The sequence below is a fragment of the Notamacropus eugenii genome, chromosome 6 (genome assembly GCF_028372415.1).
Source record: "Notamacropus eugenii isolate mMacEug1 chromosome 6, mMacEug1.pri_v2, whole genome shotgun sequence".
NCBI lineage: Eukaryota > Metazoa > Chordata > Mammalia > Diprotodontia > Macropodidae > Notamacropus > Notamacropus eugenii.
The window spans coordinates 255,292,702-255,313,682 of record NC_092877.1 but is presented as its reverse complement, the minus strand read 5'-3'; positions in this window follow the sequence as shown (position 1 = coordinate 255,313,682).

Sequence of the window (20,981 nt, the reverse complement as noted above, 5' to 3'; positions counted from 1 at the left end):
AAATCCAAAGCTCCCCAAAATGGATCCTGGGCCATCTCCAGTTGTCCTGATCTGTATCTTGCCACTGAACCCAGTTGGCTCCAGAGGAGAAAGTGAGGCTGATGACTTTGTACAGCTCTTCCTCACTTCAATCCAATTCACTTGTATGTCATGGCATAACATCCCTGATCTCATAGCTCTCTTTAAGCATGAAAAAAATCGCAGCAACATTATGAAATGAAGCAAGACTATATGTCAGAGTGGAGGGACAACTGCTCTCATAGTTAGGAAGACCTGGGTTCATTTCTGCTGCCTACCTCTATTGACTGTGTGAGTTGGGGGAAATTCTAACCATTCCCAGGGTTTCTGGCGACTCTCTAATTAAACAGCAGGTAGAGATACTTATTTGTAAAGGAGAGTTCTTTAGAAGATAAGCTTAAGTTAGCTGAGAGTTTGCTATAATACTGGTCAGTGAGGCTCCTGGTTGCCTAAGGAGGAATGGATCATTACATAATATCTGGGGACCCTAGAAGTGTGTGGTCAACCAACCAAAAGATAAAAAGATCAGCCACATCCCACCTACCCCATGATAGCCAATTGTGGGGCTTACCTCCAACTCACTTATATGTAACTATTCCTCAAAACTTTCCCAATCCTTCATTTCCCTCTGCTTTGCAAACTTCCCACTTCTGAGCTTGGAGTTCCTTCAGGACAGATGTAATTAGTCTTTACTGGACAGTCAAAATAGTAATTGCGCAAATACACTTGGAAAAAATTTCTTCATAGCTCTTTTCCACCAGCATACTCATCCCCAGTTCCTCAGATCAATTTATGGCTTTGATCAATGACCCTTAGAGAGAGATCTCTCCATTCAGAGAATGGATTAGTTGAGATTTGCTTAGCAGACTACTTTAATCCTACCTCCTCAACACATACTCCAATACAGTCCTTTTCACAAATCCTCTATTAATAGAATGCCTTGTTAATGGCACCACCAGACTTCTAATTACAGTTCTACAACCTCTTATTCTCTTTGACTCTTCCTTTTCATTCATCCCACATATCTAATTAATTGTCAAATCTTGTCATTTCTCATGCTACTTCTCTCATATCTTCTTTCCATTCATAGAGTAACAAACTTAATTCATGCCCTCATCACGTTTGGCCTGAACTACTACAATAGTCCCATCATTTGTCTCTCTGTCTCCAATTTCTCCTCTCTAACCAATCATCCAAATACATGTCAAAGTGACTGCTCTAAGGGGTCAATATAACAGTGTCACTATCCAGTTGGATTCAGGATAAAATATCCTCTCACTTTCATCTCATCTTTTTTTTTAAGTTTTAGTTTTTTTAAGCTTTAAAATATTCGTGGAGTTCATGCATATAAATTGCAGATGAGAAAATACACATATTTTGGAGGTGCCAAAAGATCTTAACTAATAACTTATGGGGGTGTAATAAAAAATTGGAGAATACTATATCATACTATTGCAATCACAGGAGGAAGGAAGGAAAGAAGGAAGGAAAAAAAGAAGGAAGGATGTTAGGAAAAAAGGGAAGAAAGGAAGGAAGGAAAGGAGGCAGGAAAGAAAGCAAGTTAATGGAAGGAAAGAAAGAAAAGGAAAGAAAAAAGTTAGAAAGAAAGAAATCTAAGCTTTCAAAAAGTCTCTAATGAACTTGTGCCAATCACTTGGCACATTTCTTAGAGTTATCAAATTTATCCAAAAGAATAGAAAAGTCTGATGCTTATCTGTAGTCAGTTTCTATTAATCAACATTGATCATTTGCATAAATGACTAGATTCAAGAGGTTGTAGGACTATAGAAATTAGAGTGATATAATGTCCATAAGGAATGAAGTCAAACTCACTCATTTGCCATTTTCAGGGGAACTTCAATTTATAACTTCAACTTTACCTGCTTCTGAATATCCAAATATATTGAATTAAATTCTAAGGAATGAAAGCTAGTAATCTATGTTTCAGTATCCGTTCTTATAGAATCCTAAGGGACATACCTACTGAGCTCTAATTATCTTTTACAGTTGGAAATTTTTCAGAATGCCTCACATGATAAGAGCTGTGAGAGAAAGAGCAATTAAATTTTTTAAGAGGAAAAGGATGGAAGCTGTGACATTTGATTTATGCTTATTGTGAATTATGAAAGATTATTTTATGATAATGGGTCCCTCTACCCTGTATGAAGAAATAAATTGACCAGAAGTTAGTCCCCAAAGTAATTGGGAGATTAAATTTTATTGACACTCCAGGGGAGACACTTATGGGAATTCAGACACCATAATTGTCATTTCACAGTAGTTTATATCAACATTGTTAATCAATTAATATAAAAAGATAACATGAAATAAACAGCACATATTCCAACCACCTTTACTCCGTGTTCCAGTTTTCCTAAATTTCAAAGTGACTCTCTGTGTTTGGAGGTTTGTGATCTTAATAGCTCCCTTTATATTGTACTTTAAGGATCAAGAATATTTACCTTTCAACAACCTCTAAAGCATGCAAGAAAAAGATTGTTTCCTGCAAGTGATCAATAAGGAAAATGAACCTCAGAGAGCTTGTGATCTGTCCCCAGTCACACAGCTAAGAAGCATGTAAACAGAAACTTAAACCTTTTGTATTCAAGTTCTGTGCTTTTTCCACTATGACCATGAATAAAATACAGCAGATTTATAAAATTACCCTAAGTCCACTACTAGTTAGACAGTGAAACAGGAAGGTAGTCTCTATGGGGAAAAGACATGTGATTTGGTCACTTTTGCTTAAAAAATGTCCTGTGCATACTAATAATTAGCTTTTAATAAACGGCATAGAATTTCATCTTTCTCCTTCACTACAGACTATTCCTTCCCTGAGTATTCATTTTAACTTAAAAAAATGTCTTCTGCCCCTTCCCCATTAATGCTCCACATATTGTTCATTTCAATCCTATTTATTCTTTATAGAACATTGGGGTTCAGCCAGCTCCTCTGGGTGATTTATCCCGCTTACCCTAAGATTGTTCTGGATCCTACATACTCCAAAATTAACCCAGGGAAAGCCAAAAGAAACCCAAACAAACAAACAGAAGAAAACAGAACTTCTCCACTTTTAATGAAAACCATCCCAACACATAAAGAGGTCAAAAAACAACTCATGGTTCATGAAATTTAAGGATAGGACTATACATTCAGTTACTCAATAAGGCATGAGTAATTAAAGTGAGAGAGTAGAAGGAAAGGAGCAGGAGAAACAGAATCACTCATGACTGAAGCATACTATAAACCATACTTTTACACAATAAACATGAGATTCATTTCTCTTTTCATACATTACATGAGGGGCCCAACATATGTTGAGGTTGTGTTGGTGCCATTCCGGATCAGGCACAATTTATTTATTTGTATTAACTTTGAATCAGCCTTGGGATCTGGTATGAGTACTTGTAGCACAGCTTGTTATTCTGGGCAAATTGAGCTAGCTACATATTGGGGTCTAATTCTATCCTCACCCACTCACAGGCATGGCTTAAATTCCCACCGCATCAAACATTATATATTTGGGCTGCAGCCAGTCCACTCAGTATGCACTGAATATCTGGACAATGTAGTGTCTTAGGAGTGCTAAAAGTACAAAAATCATTTCCACAGGTGTCTCATTTACACTGAGAACAGGAGTTGAGGAATAGGAATAATCTGGATAAATGGGTTGTGTTGTTTTTTCTGCTGCTGAACCTTTCATTGTAAAAATAAAATTCAATTTCCCTAATAAGTACATATTCAATTATTAAGATCATTAAAAAGAAAATCGAGCAGCTTGACATCCTCAGAAGTAATTTGCATCACACGAGGCAGCCCTGTAATCCTTCAAAACAAGACATTAAGAATGGCTAATAGCTGTTTATAAGACTTTGAGCCTGAAACAGATTAGGGATATAGGTCCTGCCTGCGACAGACAAATACTAATAAAATATCAAGATGTGAAGGGGGTGATTTATCCAATGACATTGGAAACTTTTCTAAGATCATCTTGTGGAAAGCTAGTTATTTGGTGTTTATTAATGATGCTTCATAAAGAAGACATGCCAGGAGACATGCAAAGGAAATGGTCTTTGTACAGCAAGTTTACTTAATTTTCTTTCTCAGCTGGCATTAACCGTTCCCTCCCCATCCATCTTCTTCTATGATTCTAAAGAGAATAATAAAATGCAGCTCTCTAATTAGGGAAGATTTTTAAAATTTGTTTTGAGAAAGGTGAACTGCTGACATTTCCAGGTCGGTTTTAAAAGTCAACTCCAGCAATTACTATGTCCTTTGAGTAAACGATCACTTGAATAAACACATCAGAACAAAGCCCTGCAAGATTTTAAAATGCTTAGCCAAGATTTCTGTGCTATAATGAATTCATGAACTTCACTTTATTTAAAACATTTCCTTCAAGGAAGTGGGTATTTGTATGAACAGATTATTAATTGGGGGTAAGGATCAATTTTTATTCCTCTTTCTATTTTAAAAGAGTTAAAAAAAAGGCTATTCTCCATTTTGTGATTGCTGCCAAGCTTGTGAATAGCTTCTTTCATTGTCCGGGAACTATTTTGATCTACAACATTTCAAGGGAGAGTAAGAGACCTCATGAAAAGGCTAAGAGGAAGCTGGTTATGTGAGTCTGATCCCAAACTTTATTAGAGAGAAAGGATTAACTTTATAGGAAAAAAAAAAGTATCTCCAATTTTGCCATTAGTTTGATAGTTTAACCAGCACCTTAAATCAGCAACAATAATACTAACAACAGTAATGAAAAAATGGCTCATATTTATATAGTCCTTTAAGATTTGTAAAGTGCTTTTACAAATCAGATTGGATCCTAAAACAACCTTTCATTTATTCTCTGTGTATCTTTTGTTTACATGTTTATGTGCAAGTTGTCTTCTCCACTGAAATGTGAGTTTCTTGAGGGCAGGGAATGTCTTTTTTTCATTATATCTACAGTTTTTAGTATACTGTCCGAAAAACAATAAAGGATTAATAAATAGTTTTTGATTTATTCATTGATTGAAGGAACTATCTACCTGATATAAAATATAACCCTTTCAGGGGGTCTTTTTATATATTTTGATAAAATTTATCCCTATAAATCTATGAATTTTTAAAAATTTTATAAAATTTATTTATTTTTAGTTCTCAACATTCACTTCCATAAGAATTTGAATTCAAAATTTTCTCCCTATCTCTTCCCACCCCCACCCCAGGACAGCATGTATCCCATCAATCCCTTCCTCCAGTCTGTCCTCCCTTTTATTACCCACCCTTCTTCCATCTCCCTTCCCTTCTATTTTCCTGTAGGGTAAAATAGATTTCTATACTCCATTCTCTCTCTCTCTCTCTCTCTCTCTCTCTCTCTCTCTCTCTCTCTCTCTCTCTCTCTCTCTCTCTCTCTCTCTATGTATATATATATATATATATATATATATATATATATATATATATATTTATAAACTTCATTCTCCATTTGTTGTAACTGATGGTTCCATGTATGGATGGCTGATGGAGCACCTGTGTTTTCTTGGTATCAATTATTAGGCCAAAACTAGCATATACATCAGAGAATTGATCCATACTTGATTGCATCACAGCTTCAGAGGCTGCACATTCATCTGCAAACAGAAAATCATGCACCAGCATTCCTTCCACTTTGGTCTTGGCTTGTAGCCTTCTCACATTGAAGAACTTACCATCAATACTGTAGTTGACCTTGACGCTGTGTTCATCCTCATTGAAAGCATTTGTCAACATGGCTGAAAACATCATACTAAAAAGCATGAGAGCAAGCACACAGCCCTGTTTCACTCCATTGGTGACTGGGAAGGCACGGAGCATTGTCCGTTATCCAGAACCCAGGCAAACATTCCATCATGAAATTGATGTGCAAATTGATGAACTTCTCCGGGCAATCAAATTTTGACCTAATTTTCCATAAGCCCTCACTACTAACAGTGTCAAAGGCCTTAGTCAGATCTACAGACATTGTGTACAGATATCTGTTCTGCTCCTGTCATTTCTCTTGGAGTAGGTATTAGACTGACTGCCAAACTGAAGGTCCCAGAGTTGATGTGCTGATCTCATTGTTATATGCTTGTGAAACATGGACAGTCTACCAACACCATGCCAGAAAACTGAATCTCTTTCATTTGAACTGTCTTAGGAAGATTCTGAGGATCACCTGGCAGGATAAGGTACCAGGCACTGAAGTCCTTGCTTGAACTGATGTGCTAAGTATTCAAACTATACCTCAGAGAGTGCAACTCTGATGGGCTGGCCATATTGATTGAACGCAAAATGTATGCTTGTCAAAAAAGACTATTTTATGGAGAACTTGCAAGGCGCAGGCAATCACATAGTGACCAGAAGAAGCGATACAAGGACACTCTCAAGGTCTCTCTCAAGAACTTTGGATTTGACTGTGCAACATGGAAGACACTGGCACAGCATGGCATGCCCACTTCAGAAAGGGTGCTGTGCTCTGTGAGCAAAGCAGAAATGAGATAGCACAAAGTAAATGGAGGATGTGCAAATTTGGGTTATCCACCCCAAATATTCACATGAACTATCTTTGCCCCACCTGTAGTAGAACATTCTGAGCTTGTGTTGGTCTGATCAGCCACAGCTGGACACACTGAAATTTCACTTTATCATGGTGATGTCATTTTGGTCCTCTTCAAAGATGAAGGACAACAACCACCATGTTAATTTCCAGTTGCATGCTAAAACAATTTTTAACATTTGTTATTAAAACTTTGAGTTCCATATTCTTTCCTTTCCTCCCTCTGCATCCACCGTTATTGAGAAAACCAGAAATTCAATATAGGTCATACAGGTATAACAATGCAAAACACTTCCATAATAATTATGTTGTAAAAGACTAATCACATGTCCCTCTATCCTATCCTGCCCTCCATTTATTTCATTCTTTCCCTTGACCTGTCCTCTCACGAAAGTGTTTGCTTCTGAATAGTCCTTTCCCCAACTTACTATCCCTTCTTTTATCTTCCCTCTCCTATCCCCTTTTCCCTTACTTTCCTGCAGAGTAAAACAGATTTTCATATCCAATTGAGTGTATGTTATTCCCTCCTTAAGCCAAATCCCATGAGAGTAAGGCTCAATTATTTCCTTTCACCACCCACTTCTTCCCCTCTCTTTCTCTCTCTATGTATATGATTATGTATATATATATATACACACACATATATACACACACACATATATACACACACATACATCCATGAACATATACATTCCTTCATTTAATGTACACATACATATATACCCAAATGCATCTCTATGTATGTACACATATGTATACATATGTATATGTATATATGTACACATACATACATGTATGTCTGTGTGTACTTATTCCCTTTAACAACCATAAAACTGAAGAAGGTCTTGCATTTCAAATAGCATCTTTCCATCTAGCAATGCAGACACTTCAACTTTAATGAGTTCCTTAAGGCTTCTCTTTCCTGTTTCCCTTGATTCTTGTATTTGAAAGTAAAACTTTCTATTCAGCTCTGATCTTTTCCACAAGAATGGTTGGAAGTCTTCTATTTCATTGAAATTCCATTTTTTCCCTGATGTATTATACTCTGTTTTGCTGTGTAGGTGATTCTTGGTTTTAATCCTATGTCCTTTGACCTCTGGAATATCATGTTCTAAGCCCTTCAACCCTTAGTGTAGAAGTTGCTAAAGCCTATGTTACCCTGCTTGTATTTCCACAATACGCGAATTGGTTCTTTCTGGCTGCTTATAATATTTTCGCCTTGATTTGTGAATTTGGAATTTGGCTACAACATTCCTAGGAGTTTTCCTTTTGGGATCTCTTTCAGGAAGGGATTGGTGAATTCTTCCCATTTCTATTTTACCCTCTGGGTCTAGAATATTAGGGCAGTTTTCCTTGATAATTTCTTGAAAGATGATATCTGGGTTCTTTTTTTGATCATGGTTTTCAGGTAGACCAATAATTTTTACATTATCTCTCCGGGATCTATTTTCCAGGTGAGTTGTTTTTCCAATATGATATTTCACATTGTCTTCTATTTTTCATTCTTTTGGTTTTGTTTTATAATTTCTTGGTTTCTCATAAAGTAATTAGCTTCCATTTGCTCCATTCTAATTTTTAAAGAACTATTTTCTTCAGTGAGCTTTTGAAATTCTTTTTCCATTTGACCAATTCTGTTTTTTAAAGCATTCTTCTCCTTATTGGTTTTTTGGACTTCTTTTGCCATTTGAGTTAGTCTATTTTTAAAGTTGTTATTTTCTTCAGAACTTTTTTGAGTCTCCTTTAGCAAGCTGTTGACTCACTTTTCATGATTTTCTTGCATTGCTCTTATTTCCCTTCTCATTTTTTCCTCCACCTCTCTTATTTGACTTTCAAAATTCCCCTTTAGTTCTTCCATGGCCTGAGATTGTTGCATATTTTTTTTGGAGGTTTTGGATGTAGAAGTCTTGAGTTTTATGTCTTCCTCTGATGCTATGTTTTGTTCTTTCTCATCAGAAACGATGGAAGAAAATACCTTTTCAACAAGAAAGTAACCTTAGATAGTCTTATTTTTTTCCCTTTTTTGGGCATTTTCCCAGCCAGTTACTTTACTTTTGTGTCCTTTGTGAAGTGGAGGGTATACTACCCTAGGCTTCAGAGGTTTTGTGCAGCTGTTCTCTGAAATGCCTCTAGGGAACCTGTAAGTTATCAGTTCCTCCAAGGTAGCACAATGAAGGGAGAGGAGTTCACTCCTCTCCTGGCCTGTGCTCTGCTCTGTGAGCAACCATAAGTACTCTTTTCTGCCCTGGAACTGCCAGTAGGATTCCCTCACCACAACCACCTCCAGCTCCACCCTTGACAGAACCAGTGCTCCTCCTCATGCCCAACTGTCACTCAGGGCTGAGACCCAGATCAGCTGCTTGATTCCCCCCAGGGTCCTTAGGCCAAGGGCTCCAAAAGTGTACAGTGCTTCTGCAGTGGCTGCTGCCACCCTGGGTTTGGGGCTGGGGCCAGGCAGCATTCCCCTCTCACCCAGGTGAAAGAACTTTCTTACTGATCTTTGAAGCTGTCTTTGGCATTTGTGGGATGAGAAATATGGGAACCACACCTGCTACCTGTGATTCTGCGTCCTGAAGCCTGCTCCAGTCCTGTTTGTACCTCATGGACCAGACTAGGCTGTGCTCTGCTCCAACTAGGGTGCTATAGACCCTTTCAGGCTGTCTTGGGCTGGAAATCTGTTTCTTTTTGTCATTTTGTGGCTTCTGCTTCTCTGGAATTTGTTTAGAGTCATTTTTACAGGTATTTTATGGGCTATGAGGGGAGAGCTTCTATAGTTTCATTATTCTACTCTGTCATCTTGGCTCCACTGCCTCCATGAATTTTTTGTATGAATTTAAAAAACAAAACAAAACAAAACATTATACTGAAAAGTGTTCTGTACATTTCACCAGACTGACAAAGAGGTCCATTATGAACACTAGGAACTCTGGCAGTCTAACATTTTTTTTATAAGTGGAAGCACCATCGTTCCAATCATCTTGGAATACTTCCCTTCGTTCATCACATACATGCAATTCATTGACAATGTTTGGAGGTTCTGTTGCTCCCAGACAATTCCTTCTTGAATGCTGTTATGGAGCCTGGAGTTTTATAAAGAATCTTGATTTATCTAAGTTCTTTAATGAATTCGTGTACTTGACTAAAACCTTTAAGAATGTTTGTTGTACAGATATGACTTAACTTTCTCTTTCCTTCTTTCTAAAGGACCTCATATTTAGTAGGTCAATTTCACTTTCCTCTTATACCCCTGACACTTATATTCATTACTCCTTCTGTTTCTGCTTTTAATAAACTACTCTTTAATTAAACCAAAGTACACTTCACTTTGTCTGATTTTCTGCAGAAGCAATTGGTGATCTAGTGGACAGAGTGCTGGGACTGGAGGCAGGAAGAACTGAGTTCAAATAAGTCCTTAGAGACTTACTAGCTGTGTGACCCCAGAAACCCTGCCTCAGTTTCTTCAACTGTAAAATAAGGATAATAATAGTTAATTATTGCAGGGTTAATGTGAGGATCAGAAGCAATAACATTTGTAAAAAGCATGCAGGTTGAATCATGTTGGTCTATACATATACACACACATATACACATATACACACATACATATGTGTGTACACACACTCATATACATACATATACGTATACATACATATATGTATACACACATGCACATATATACACATGCACATAGACATACACATACGTGTGTGTGTATGTACTTGTTTGCATGTTATCTCCCACACTGGATTATAAGCTCCTTGAAAGCGGGAACTGTCTTTTGCTCTTTTTGTACACCCCTTTGCTTAGCATGACTGGAATACAGTAAATGCTTAATAAATGCTTACTGATTGATTGCATGGAACATAGTAGACACTATGTAAAGGCTTATTCTTTTCCCTTCCCCCCTTGCCTCCAGCCTCTAACTAGACCAGAATTTTGTTTACTCTAACAGATTTCACTTTTGTACATAGCATTCTTATCCATCCCCTCATTTCTATTCCTGTGTTCAACGCCTTTGTTCACCTCCTCATCTATTTTCTTGCTTAATGTATTATATAATCTCCTAACAGTTATTTCCATCTCCAGTCTAGCCTATTCTAAATGTAGTCTCCAAAATGGTCTCTGAATAACTATCCTAACAGACTGCAGTGATCATGCCACTCTTCTGGAAACTTGCAGTTGTTTAATATTACCTACAGAATAAAATATAAACTACTATACATTCTATATCAGGACTTCTTAAACTTTTTCCACTTTTATCCTTTCAGTGCTTCTTAAACTGTGGGTCTTGACCCCATATTGGTTTGTAACCCACAGTTTATCTAGCTCCTCATTGATCTTTGCTTACACCATACCACAAACTTGAAACAAAGAAGACTCATCCTTCCCTATGGCCTGCCCCCAACATACCTCTTGCCTTGTGGTTATCCACTAAAATCTTTCGTTTCTTTGGAATCCAGCTCAGGTATTTGTCTTTATGAAGACATCACTATCCATCACCATTCCCTAGCAGTCAGCTGAAAGTATTTTCCTCATTATATTTCCTGACTGCACTTTGCTTGGACTTTTCCTTTCTATTTATTTCATTCTCACTGATTTAAATTTCATCCTTCTTACACTTATATATCAATATTAAAATGCTTTGGGAATGATCCAAGTTTATTATCTAAGAATAAAAATAAAAGGAGAAAGAAGAGCCTAGGTAAACTGCAAACTAGATAATCAACCTGCTGAATAAATCGACTGAATATAATTACAAAATGCTCCTTTTCCTCCCCAGAGCCTCATTCTTTCTATAAATTTTGCTAACATAACTGCATTAGCTTATAGTTTAATTGAGATAGAAGTATGAAATTGGTTTTCCAAATTGAGAGACTCTCTTCATATCTAGGATAGTCACAGCTATTGTAGCAATGTACCTTTAGCTGATATGGCAAAGCAACCCATCTCTTATGAGAAAAGATAGTTTCTGCTTCATGCTTCAGAGGACAAGAGATGTTAAGGAAAGAGTATAAATGGGATATAGGAAATGCAACATTAAAAACGAAGCCCTTGGAATCAGAATTCATGCTCATGTTCAAGTTCAAGTCTCCTTTTTGCTGAAGTAAGCAAAAAGTAAATATGAAACCCTTACCCTAGTAAAGATTAAATTCCAGAGTTAAGGAGAGGTAAACCAAAGAAATACATGTGCAGCTAACCTGCATCAACCCTTAAGGCAGGCTTCTGAAACTTAATTCTGGTGAAACCTAGTATTCTGTGTGATTTAAAGAAGAATCCATAAGAAAATTGTTCTACTCATTATGTTCCTCTATTAGAATATTATATATTAAATCTTAAAAAATCCTAAATTCTATGAAATATCTAGCTAGTTTTAAAGTGTACATCATAGAGCTAAAGTTGGAATCAGAGGATCTAGAGTAAAATCTTGCGTCAATAACTTACTATCTGTGTTATCTTAGTTAAGTCACTTTACTACTGTAGACCTCAGATTTTTCTTATGTCAAATTGCATTGCTTGACTAGATAACTTACACTATACCTGCTATCTCTAACTGTGTTATTTTATGATAACAAAAGTAATAGTATCTCAGGGTTAAGTGGAAGACCAGAGACTATTCATTTCAACTCATACCTGACCCATATGTAAGCATACCTGGTATAATATTGGAAGTAAACAGTGGTCATTAAAATCCTCCCTTGAAAATGTCCAGTGTGCAAATAGGATAGAAACTAATTACATCCTGACACAATCCATTCCACTTTGGAACAAATCTAAGTGTTGAGAACTTTCCTCTTACATTAAGGAGAGATATTTCAAGGAAGATAAATTAGTCAGTTTTATCTATCATCATTTCATTCTTTATGTTCAAAGTTAGCATTTTTAAAAGAGTTTTGGCCATATATTTCCATTAATTGTGCACTGTTGCAGATTGATTCAGAAAGGTAGCCAAAAATGTAGCTAAATATAGCAAAAAATAGAATTAACCATCTCAGGTCTGAGTTAATTCATTCTTTCATTTAACATTTACTGATGTTTAATCCTGTGTTTGAACTTTATTTTTCCCTCACAGTTCTGGTCTCTTCACTAGGAATTATTAGAAGATGTCTATTTCATTACAGTATCATTCCACCCCCCACTCCCAACCTCCCACTTCCTGTAGCACTATCTTCAGTTTTACTGGTAAGCTATTCTTGACTGTTAGCACAACATATATTTTGCATTCTGGAATATTTTATTCCAGTTTATCTGATTTTTTATAATGATTGCAGCTACATTATGTGTGATCCTGATCCTCAGGATTTGAATTCTCTCTTTTGACTGCTTGCAGTATTTTTCTTTGACCTTTGAATAGTACACTTTGGCTATGATGTTCCTAGGAGTTTTCATTTTAGTGGTTCTTCCAGGAGGTAAGCTGAAGATTCTTTCTACTTTCATTTTCACCTTTAGTTCTAAAGTATCTGGGTATTTTTCTTGTAAAATTTCTTGAATGTTGCATCTTTTTCTTTGTGGAATTTGGAAAATCTTATTTTCTTATTTTGGAAATTCTTATTTTTTTCTCTATTTTTCCAGGTCGGTTTTTTTTAATAAAATGCCTTAGACTTTCTTCATTTTTTTCAATCTTTTGACTATGTTTTAATATTTTTTTCCACTCTGTAGCCATTGGCTTCAATTTGACCCATATTCATTTTCAAAGAGTTTGTTGCTTGGGCAACGTTTGCTACCTCTCATACCAAGCTCAATTCCCTTTCAAATTCTTTCTTCTACAACTCTTGTTTCTTCTCTGATTTTTTCCTTAAGTGTTTTAATTTCATTTATCAAAAAAAAGCTAAACTATTAATTTTTTTCCTTTTATTTTTCCAAGATTTCTCATCCTGTTTGTATCCAAGCTGTGTTTTTCTCTGAAGCTTTGCTGTTTCATCTTCTGAGTCAGTGTGTTGAGCTTTTCTACTACCATAATATCACTGCCATAGTAGGATTCTTCTCCTTATTTTGTTTACTCATTCTTCTTGCTTCCTGACTGCAGACTTATTGTGAGGGATGGATGTTCAGAACTTCTGGAGGAAAGATCTAAGCTCCTCCTGTTTCTGGATTTTGTAATATTAAGTTTTGTGTTTTTCTAATGTCTAAAGGATATTCTAAGAAATTGAAACTTTGAGTGGTGTCAGAGTCATCTGACCCAAGGCAAAGTCTGATTGCTGCCCTCTCTTGTCTGAGCTCTGAAAATTACTGACCTGAATTTCAGTTTTAACAAGAGTGAACTGCTGCTAGATTCAGCCTATCAGTTGAAAAACTGTTAGTTTGGCATGATAGAATCGTAGGTTCCCTGCGGTCTGGGAATTTTCCAGACTGGGCTAGATGTTGGATGTAAGACCATGCTCTACATCTGAGTTATCTCTGAGTCTGAGTCATGTTACTGCTATAACTGCTGGCTTCTGAACTTTTTCCTTTCTTAATACATCTCCAAGGGGTCACTTCAGTTGCTTTTCAGTCATGCCTGACTCTTAGTGACACCATTTGGAGTTGTCTTGGCAAAGATACTGGAGTGGTTTGCTATTTCCTTCTCCAGATGATGGCCTGAAGCAATCAGGGTGAAGTGACTTGTCTACAGTCACAGAGCTAACAAATATCTGCAGCCATATTTGAATTGAGGAAGAGGAGTCTTCCTGACTCCAGGACTGGAGCCCTATTCACTGATCTAGCTGCACCCTTTTGCATAAGTCCACTTCTCAACTTGCCCCATCTGTGACTGAGAACTGGGTGGTGGGAAACAAAGCTGCCAGTTTGTACCTGCCCCTGTCATAGTGCACTAGTATGGATATAGGGTTGTCCTGATAAGAGTCTGAGGCCTCCTGTTGTCTGTCCAACTTCTCCCTCTGTGCTCCTGACCCCACCCTGTCCCACTTTCCCCTGTTTGTCTCTCTTTGTAGAATTGGGTTGGACAAATAACTCCCTGTGGTTGTTTCTGTATTTCCCAAACAGAATTCAATCTGGTATCTTTTCTGCATCTGCTTAGAGGACATCTGTAAAGAAGATCCTGCCAAATTGCTTCTTACTGCTATACTATCTTGGTTCTATCTCTCCATTTGTCTATTGTATATTTTGATTTGAATGTCCTATAGATATCTAAAACCCAAATCTCAAACTGAACTCATTGTTTTTCCCATCACAACGCTCCCTATTCCCTAATTTCCCTATTACTGTTGAGGGTTCATGCGCTAGTCACTCAGGCTTACAACTCACATGCCATCCTTGATTCTCCACTCTTTCATCCCACTAACTCCCTCATCCAATCTGTTGTTAACTCTCATAGTTTCTACCTTTGTAACATCTCTCATATATGCCCCCTTCTCTCCTCTGATACTGACATCATGCAGATGCCAGCTGTGATTTCCTTATCTTGGATTATTGTAGTAACCATTGGATTGCTCTTTTCAATTAAATCTTTTCTCTGTCTAGCATACCCTTCATCTAGCTGCTGACTTGATTTTCCTAAAGAATTTGTTTAACTATGTCAGCTCCTTATTCTGTCAACTCCAGTGGGCCCCTATTACCTCTAAGTATAAAGTCCTGCTTGCCTTTTAAAATGTTACATAACCTGGCTCATTCCTACTTTTCCAATATACCTGCCTCTTCTCCCCTCAACCCATCATATATTCTGGGATCCAGTGATACTGGCCTCCTTTCTGTTCCTGGAAGATGTTTCATCTCCTGACTCTGGGCATTTCCATGACTGCTTCACGACAGGAACTTTTTCCATCCTTATCTTAACCAGTTTCCCTGGCTTTCTTCACATTTCACCTTCAAGATGTCTTTTCTCTTTTATCCCTAGTTAGTCTGAAAGGTCTTTGAGAACAGGGGCTATTTTCTTTCCTTTGTGTCTTCAGCATGTCTCACAGTGCCTCGCACATAGTTGCTTAATAAATTCTTATTGATTGACAATTGATCAGGATTGCTCAGATGAAACAATGATCCATTAAAACATTTTTAATTGATGTTACCATATCAAAAGGCAGATAGGTGATATAGTGGAGAGAGTGCTGGGCTTGGATGGAGAAAGACATAAATTCCAAACCAACTCCATACTCTTACTTCCTATGTGACCCTGGGCAAATTACCAAACCTCAGTTTCTCCAACTGCAAAATGGGGACAATAATAACACTTATCTCCCATGGTGGTTTTGAGAATGAACTAATAAAATATTTGTTAAATACTTAGCAGAGTTGCTATTGAATTTGTACTGAAATACCCTCAGTGGGTCTACAAAGTATGTACTCATTCCCAATACTAATGTTTTTTTCATTTTACTTTTTCTTAACTATGTTATCCAGTCTAGATGTACAGTGGCCATCAGTTCATCCTAATAGTGCTAAGTACACAGTATAGATCCTAGGTGGTAGAGTAGACAGAGTGTTTTATCTGCAGTCAGGAAGATAAGAGCTCAAATTCACCCTTGGATAGCTGTGTGACTGTGTCCAAGTTTTCTTTTCTGTAAAATGGGGCTAATAAATAATAGCACCTACTTATCAGAGTTGTGAGGATAAAATGCAATTGTATTTATAAAGCCACTTGTGATCCTGAGTGCCATATAAATAGGATTTACTGCTACACTTATTCCTACTCTGATTTCTCCCCTTCCTCTTCCTCCTCCTGCTACTACCTTCACCACTCCACTGCCATCACTGCCATGTATGAAAACGGAATTGTCTTTAATACTACTGAAGTTTAGAACTCCCAAACCCAAGCTATTTGCCAACCTCATCCTCCTCAATAATATGGCTTGCAGGAATGTGCCATTACGTATAGCTCCATATTTGTATTCTGCTGCAAAAAGCAGGTAACATGCACCTGGGTAATAGTCTATAAAACACTGAATATAAAAGAAAATTTTCAGAATATCCCAGAAAAACTTTTTTTTGAAATTCCTAAAAGGATGACAAGAAAGACAGTTATAACAATGAAAAACGGAAAACATCTAGTTCCTACTGAATACCTAGTAAGGCATGGCCTATTGGCTAGAATTAGAAATCAGAAACTCTTTCTCTTGCATGAATTCATAAAGAATATGTACCCAAATTGTAAATGCAGATCTCAACATATCCTGGAGAACTCAGCCAAAAATCTGTACTGGAATTCCCCAGATAACATTGATCCATGAGAATTTAAGAATAATTACTCTAATATGTGTCATGATTCTAAATACTCATACAAGAGTCATGGAATAAGAAAACATTTAAAATGTAGATACTTAGGAGCAAAGATCAAAATCTTGTTAGACTACATATCTTCACTACTGTCCTGTTTCCTACTAAAGTTGTACTAATAACTATTTTGGTGAAGTTTCACAGGAAAAGCTTATACACTGATACTTACCAATTACAAAAAGCAGTTATTTTATTCACCCATGTAACAGTTCACAAAAAATTGAACATAAAAAATGATCACAGAAGAATAATAACTTTGCTCTCAAGTTGTTTCTTTCTGAACCTCATAATAACAAGTGGAGAAGATAATAATATGGATAATAATAATATATAGTAATAAAATCATTTTGTACACTTATGAAATGTGTAATCTTCAACTGAAAAAGGGAGGATATGATCATTGGCATTTTGAGGGTAGTCCTATTTAGATTCAGAAGAAAAGAAAAGCATTAATTGGCCAGAGTAGTCTTGTATTTCCTAGATTTATGTTTATATTGCTATTTTATTCCCTTTTTTATTCAAATTTCTCTTAATAAGCATTTTTAAAAGTAAAATTAAGTAGAAAAATATTTTATATAGGACATATTATGGTAGGTGGTATAGTGGACATATCAGTGGACATAGTGCCTGGAAGTGTGAGTTTAAATCTGGCCACCAACACTAGATATGTGATTCTGGGCAAGTTAGTTAACCTATGTTTCCTTTCCTGTAAAACAGGGATAATCATGGTACCTACATCTCAGGGTTGTCATGAAGCTTAAATGAGATAGTAACTGTAAAGTGCTTGGAATAGTGCCTGGCATGGAATAAGCACCATATAAATGATAATAATTTTAATTAAATTTAATTAAATAAAGCAAGTTAACAAAATTGGTTTACAGGAGTGATACACAGGAATTACATGCTTAAGTTAGGATAATGGTAAGAAACGTATGGTAAAAAATGAAAGAAATAACAGAGAAAAATCATCTTTTCTAGGTTGGTAGATTCAGGTGGAAAAACAAGACAAAAGTTTGTATGCTGTAGGGAGGGTTTTTTTTTTATACTATTGAGTCTGGTACATATTTTAAAGGAAAAGAAAAAGAACCTATATTTAGGAAAGTCTTCAGCAGTGAAAATAAGGTGATTCAAGCAGAGAATGGTAGAGCAACAGCAGGGAGAGAGTCTAAGTCAAAATAGCTTCAGGTAGAAATGGATAGATAAAATGAAGACAGGAAGAAAAAGCAGGAGGAGGAGGAGAACAAGAAGGATAAGAACAAGAACAAAATAAGAAGAATAAGAAGAAGGAGGGGAAGATGGATGAGGAGGTGAATAGGTGGGGGAAAATAACAATTCTAATAAAAAACTTTTACTCCTGATGAGAAGAGACTGAGAAGGAAAGAGAAAACTGAAATGCACAAAATTAGACTGGCATGGATTTGGGAAGGATAAGGGAAGATGGATGAAATGTAAACCCTCTGATGCTAATAAAAACTTGGAAATCTAAATTTATGCTTTAGTGTTAAATTGAATATGTGCATGTTGTATCATGGTACATATCTACATATGTCTGCTATTTAAATGTCATGTTCTGCTTTCTGTTTGAGTCTTTTTCCAGTATTTACACTCTCCTAAATCCTTAGATTTCCCACCAAATGTCAGGAAATTACACAATATTTGCCTTTTTTTCCTTTTTCCGGATTCTATTTATCCAGATTTAATCTCTCTCCTGACCTCCAGTGTAGCATGTCAAATTTCAAACCATATCTCCCACAGGAATCTTAAACATCCTTCACTCTTTCCTCCAGAAGCCTACTCCTTTCCTATATTCTCTATTATCATTGAGGCCACCACTACACTCCCAAAAGTGGCAGCTAGATGTCACAGTGGATAGAGTTTTAGGCCTATAGTCAGGAAGACTCATCTACATGAGTTCAAATCTGTCCTCAGACAGTTACTAACTGTGTAACCATGGACAAGTCACCTAGCCAAGTTTGCCTCAGTTTTCTCATCTGTAAAATGAGCTGAGAAGGAAATGGCAAACCACTTTAGTATCTTTGCCGAGAAACTGCTAGCTGTGGTCTCAAAGATCAAATGTGACTGAAACAGCCAAATAACAACACCTTCCCAATAATTTCTACATACAATCATCCTTGACGCCTTGCTCTCACTCACCAATCTTATCTAAATAGTTTTTCAAGTCCCATTCATTCTACTTGCATAAAATCTAAGGCTATTCCCTTGTTTCTCCTCTGATACTGTCACAAACCTGATATACGTCTCTATTACTTCACTCCTGACTATTCAAAAGTCTTCTGTTTGTTTTCTTTGGCTCTACTATCTCTCTATACCAGTCTATCTTCTACCCAGCTATCAAAGTGATCCTTCCTAAAGAAGATGTCTCAACACTTTCCAGTTTTCCTATACTTTAATCCTCTTCATCTACTATACAACAAAATGACTCCAGATTCATGTTGTTTCCCTCGTAAAACACTGTATTATTGTTGACTGTTGTAATGGTAATAAAAGTTGAAGATCTTCCCCACCCATTCCCTGTCGGTTAAGGGAAACTTGATTAGGCAAAGTGTACACATTTTCTTAATTTCTAATGAGGCACTGGCTCTCAAGTGTTGTGATGCTCTCTGGCTCTGAATAGTGTATAAAGACTCTGATGTGAGGTTTTACTTTGGGGCTTACTCATTAAAAGTGTTTGTTTGGCCAGGCAAGACTCTGGGAAGCCACTAATGAGCCCCCTGGCTTTGAAAACCCAGATGTTGGTGCTTCTTTTTCTAGTAACTATGTATATGTGGTCAGACAATCTGCTGATCTGTGATGTATGTATTGCTTAAGGTCAGACAGTTGGAAGTTCTGTCTGTTGGTTAATCGTTGTTTCTCTTTTTGTATTTTCTCTGAATGTCAGGATGCTGACTGTTTTCTCTGAACTAAGTGAATGATATATGTGCTTAATTAAAGTGATTGTTGTCCTCCCAAAAGTTGCTTTCCTTTCAGAAAAGCAGATTGAAGCACTTGTACAGCAGGCCTTCCTATGTACATTGGGCGCCTTGTATGAGTAGTTAATTTGGTTTATAACTTATTGTTCCTTTCTTTAATCGAATGCCAAATATGAAAGAAGTTGGATAACAAATCCAATATGGCCTCTTGTTTAGTATGGTTCTTATCATTTTTTAAATCTGAATGTTGTTGTGTTTAGTTAATTTGTTTACTCTTTGCTAATATTGTTCTGTTATTTAAGTTTCTACATTTCTATACTGATACTTCAAAACTAGACCTGTATAATTAAGATTCTTTTTTTATGAATGCTACAAAATGCTGTCTTTTTCTATTCTGCTACTGTTAAGTATATGAGACTGATAATAATATTTTAAATGGAATTATTTTTTTCAGTTTTTTTCTTAGACTTTGAATCTCTTTTTAAAACTTCTTTTAAAACTCTAAAAAAGTAGTTCATCTAACACAAATTTGAACTAGATCAGAAAGAGAGAGAGAGAGAGAGAGAGAGAGAGAGAGAGAGAGAGAGAGAGAGAGAGAGAGTATTATGACATTTTTTGTGGGTAACTGATTGCCAAAAGTGAAATAAATTGTAAAGTTTATGCAAAGATAAAGACTTCATAGAAAGCAATTTCAGGAGACATTTGGCCATTTACTTAACAGATGTAGAAAATGAGGTATATGAAGGTGTGTCTTGCCCAAATTCAAGCAAATAGTAAGGAGAAGAGTAATGATTTGAATTTTTGTGTGTGTTTTTTTATATTTTAATTTCACTATAGTTAATGTTTTTAGCATCTTCTTTCCCAACAGAAAGAGGGTAAGTAGATCCCATTTATCCTCTTTTTTCTTCATGTGCCAAATGGTATAGTATTTAAATTTTTCTTATTTTTTGTTCAGCGTTTTATTTTTCTTCAATTTCCCCAATTAACATTTGTTTAACTTTGAGTTCCAAATTCTTTCTCTTCCACCCTACCTACCCACTTCTTTGAGATGGAAAGCGATTTGGTAGAGATTATACATGTGTAGTCATGTAAAGTATATTTCTGTATCAGTCATGTTGTGAAAGAAAATATAGACAAAAAAGCCTCAAGAAAAATAAAGTATGCTTTAATCAGTGTTCAGGCATCTTCAGTTCATTGTATGGGAATGTATAGCATTTTTCTTAAGTCCTTCAGAGTTTTCTTGGATTGTTGCATTGCTGAGAACTGCTAAG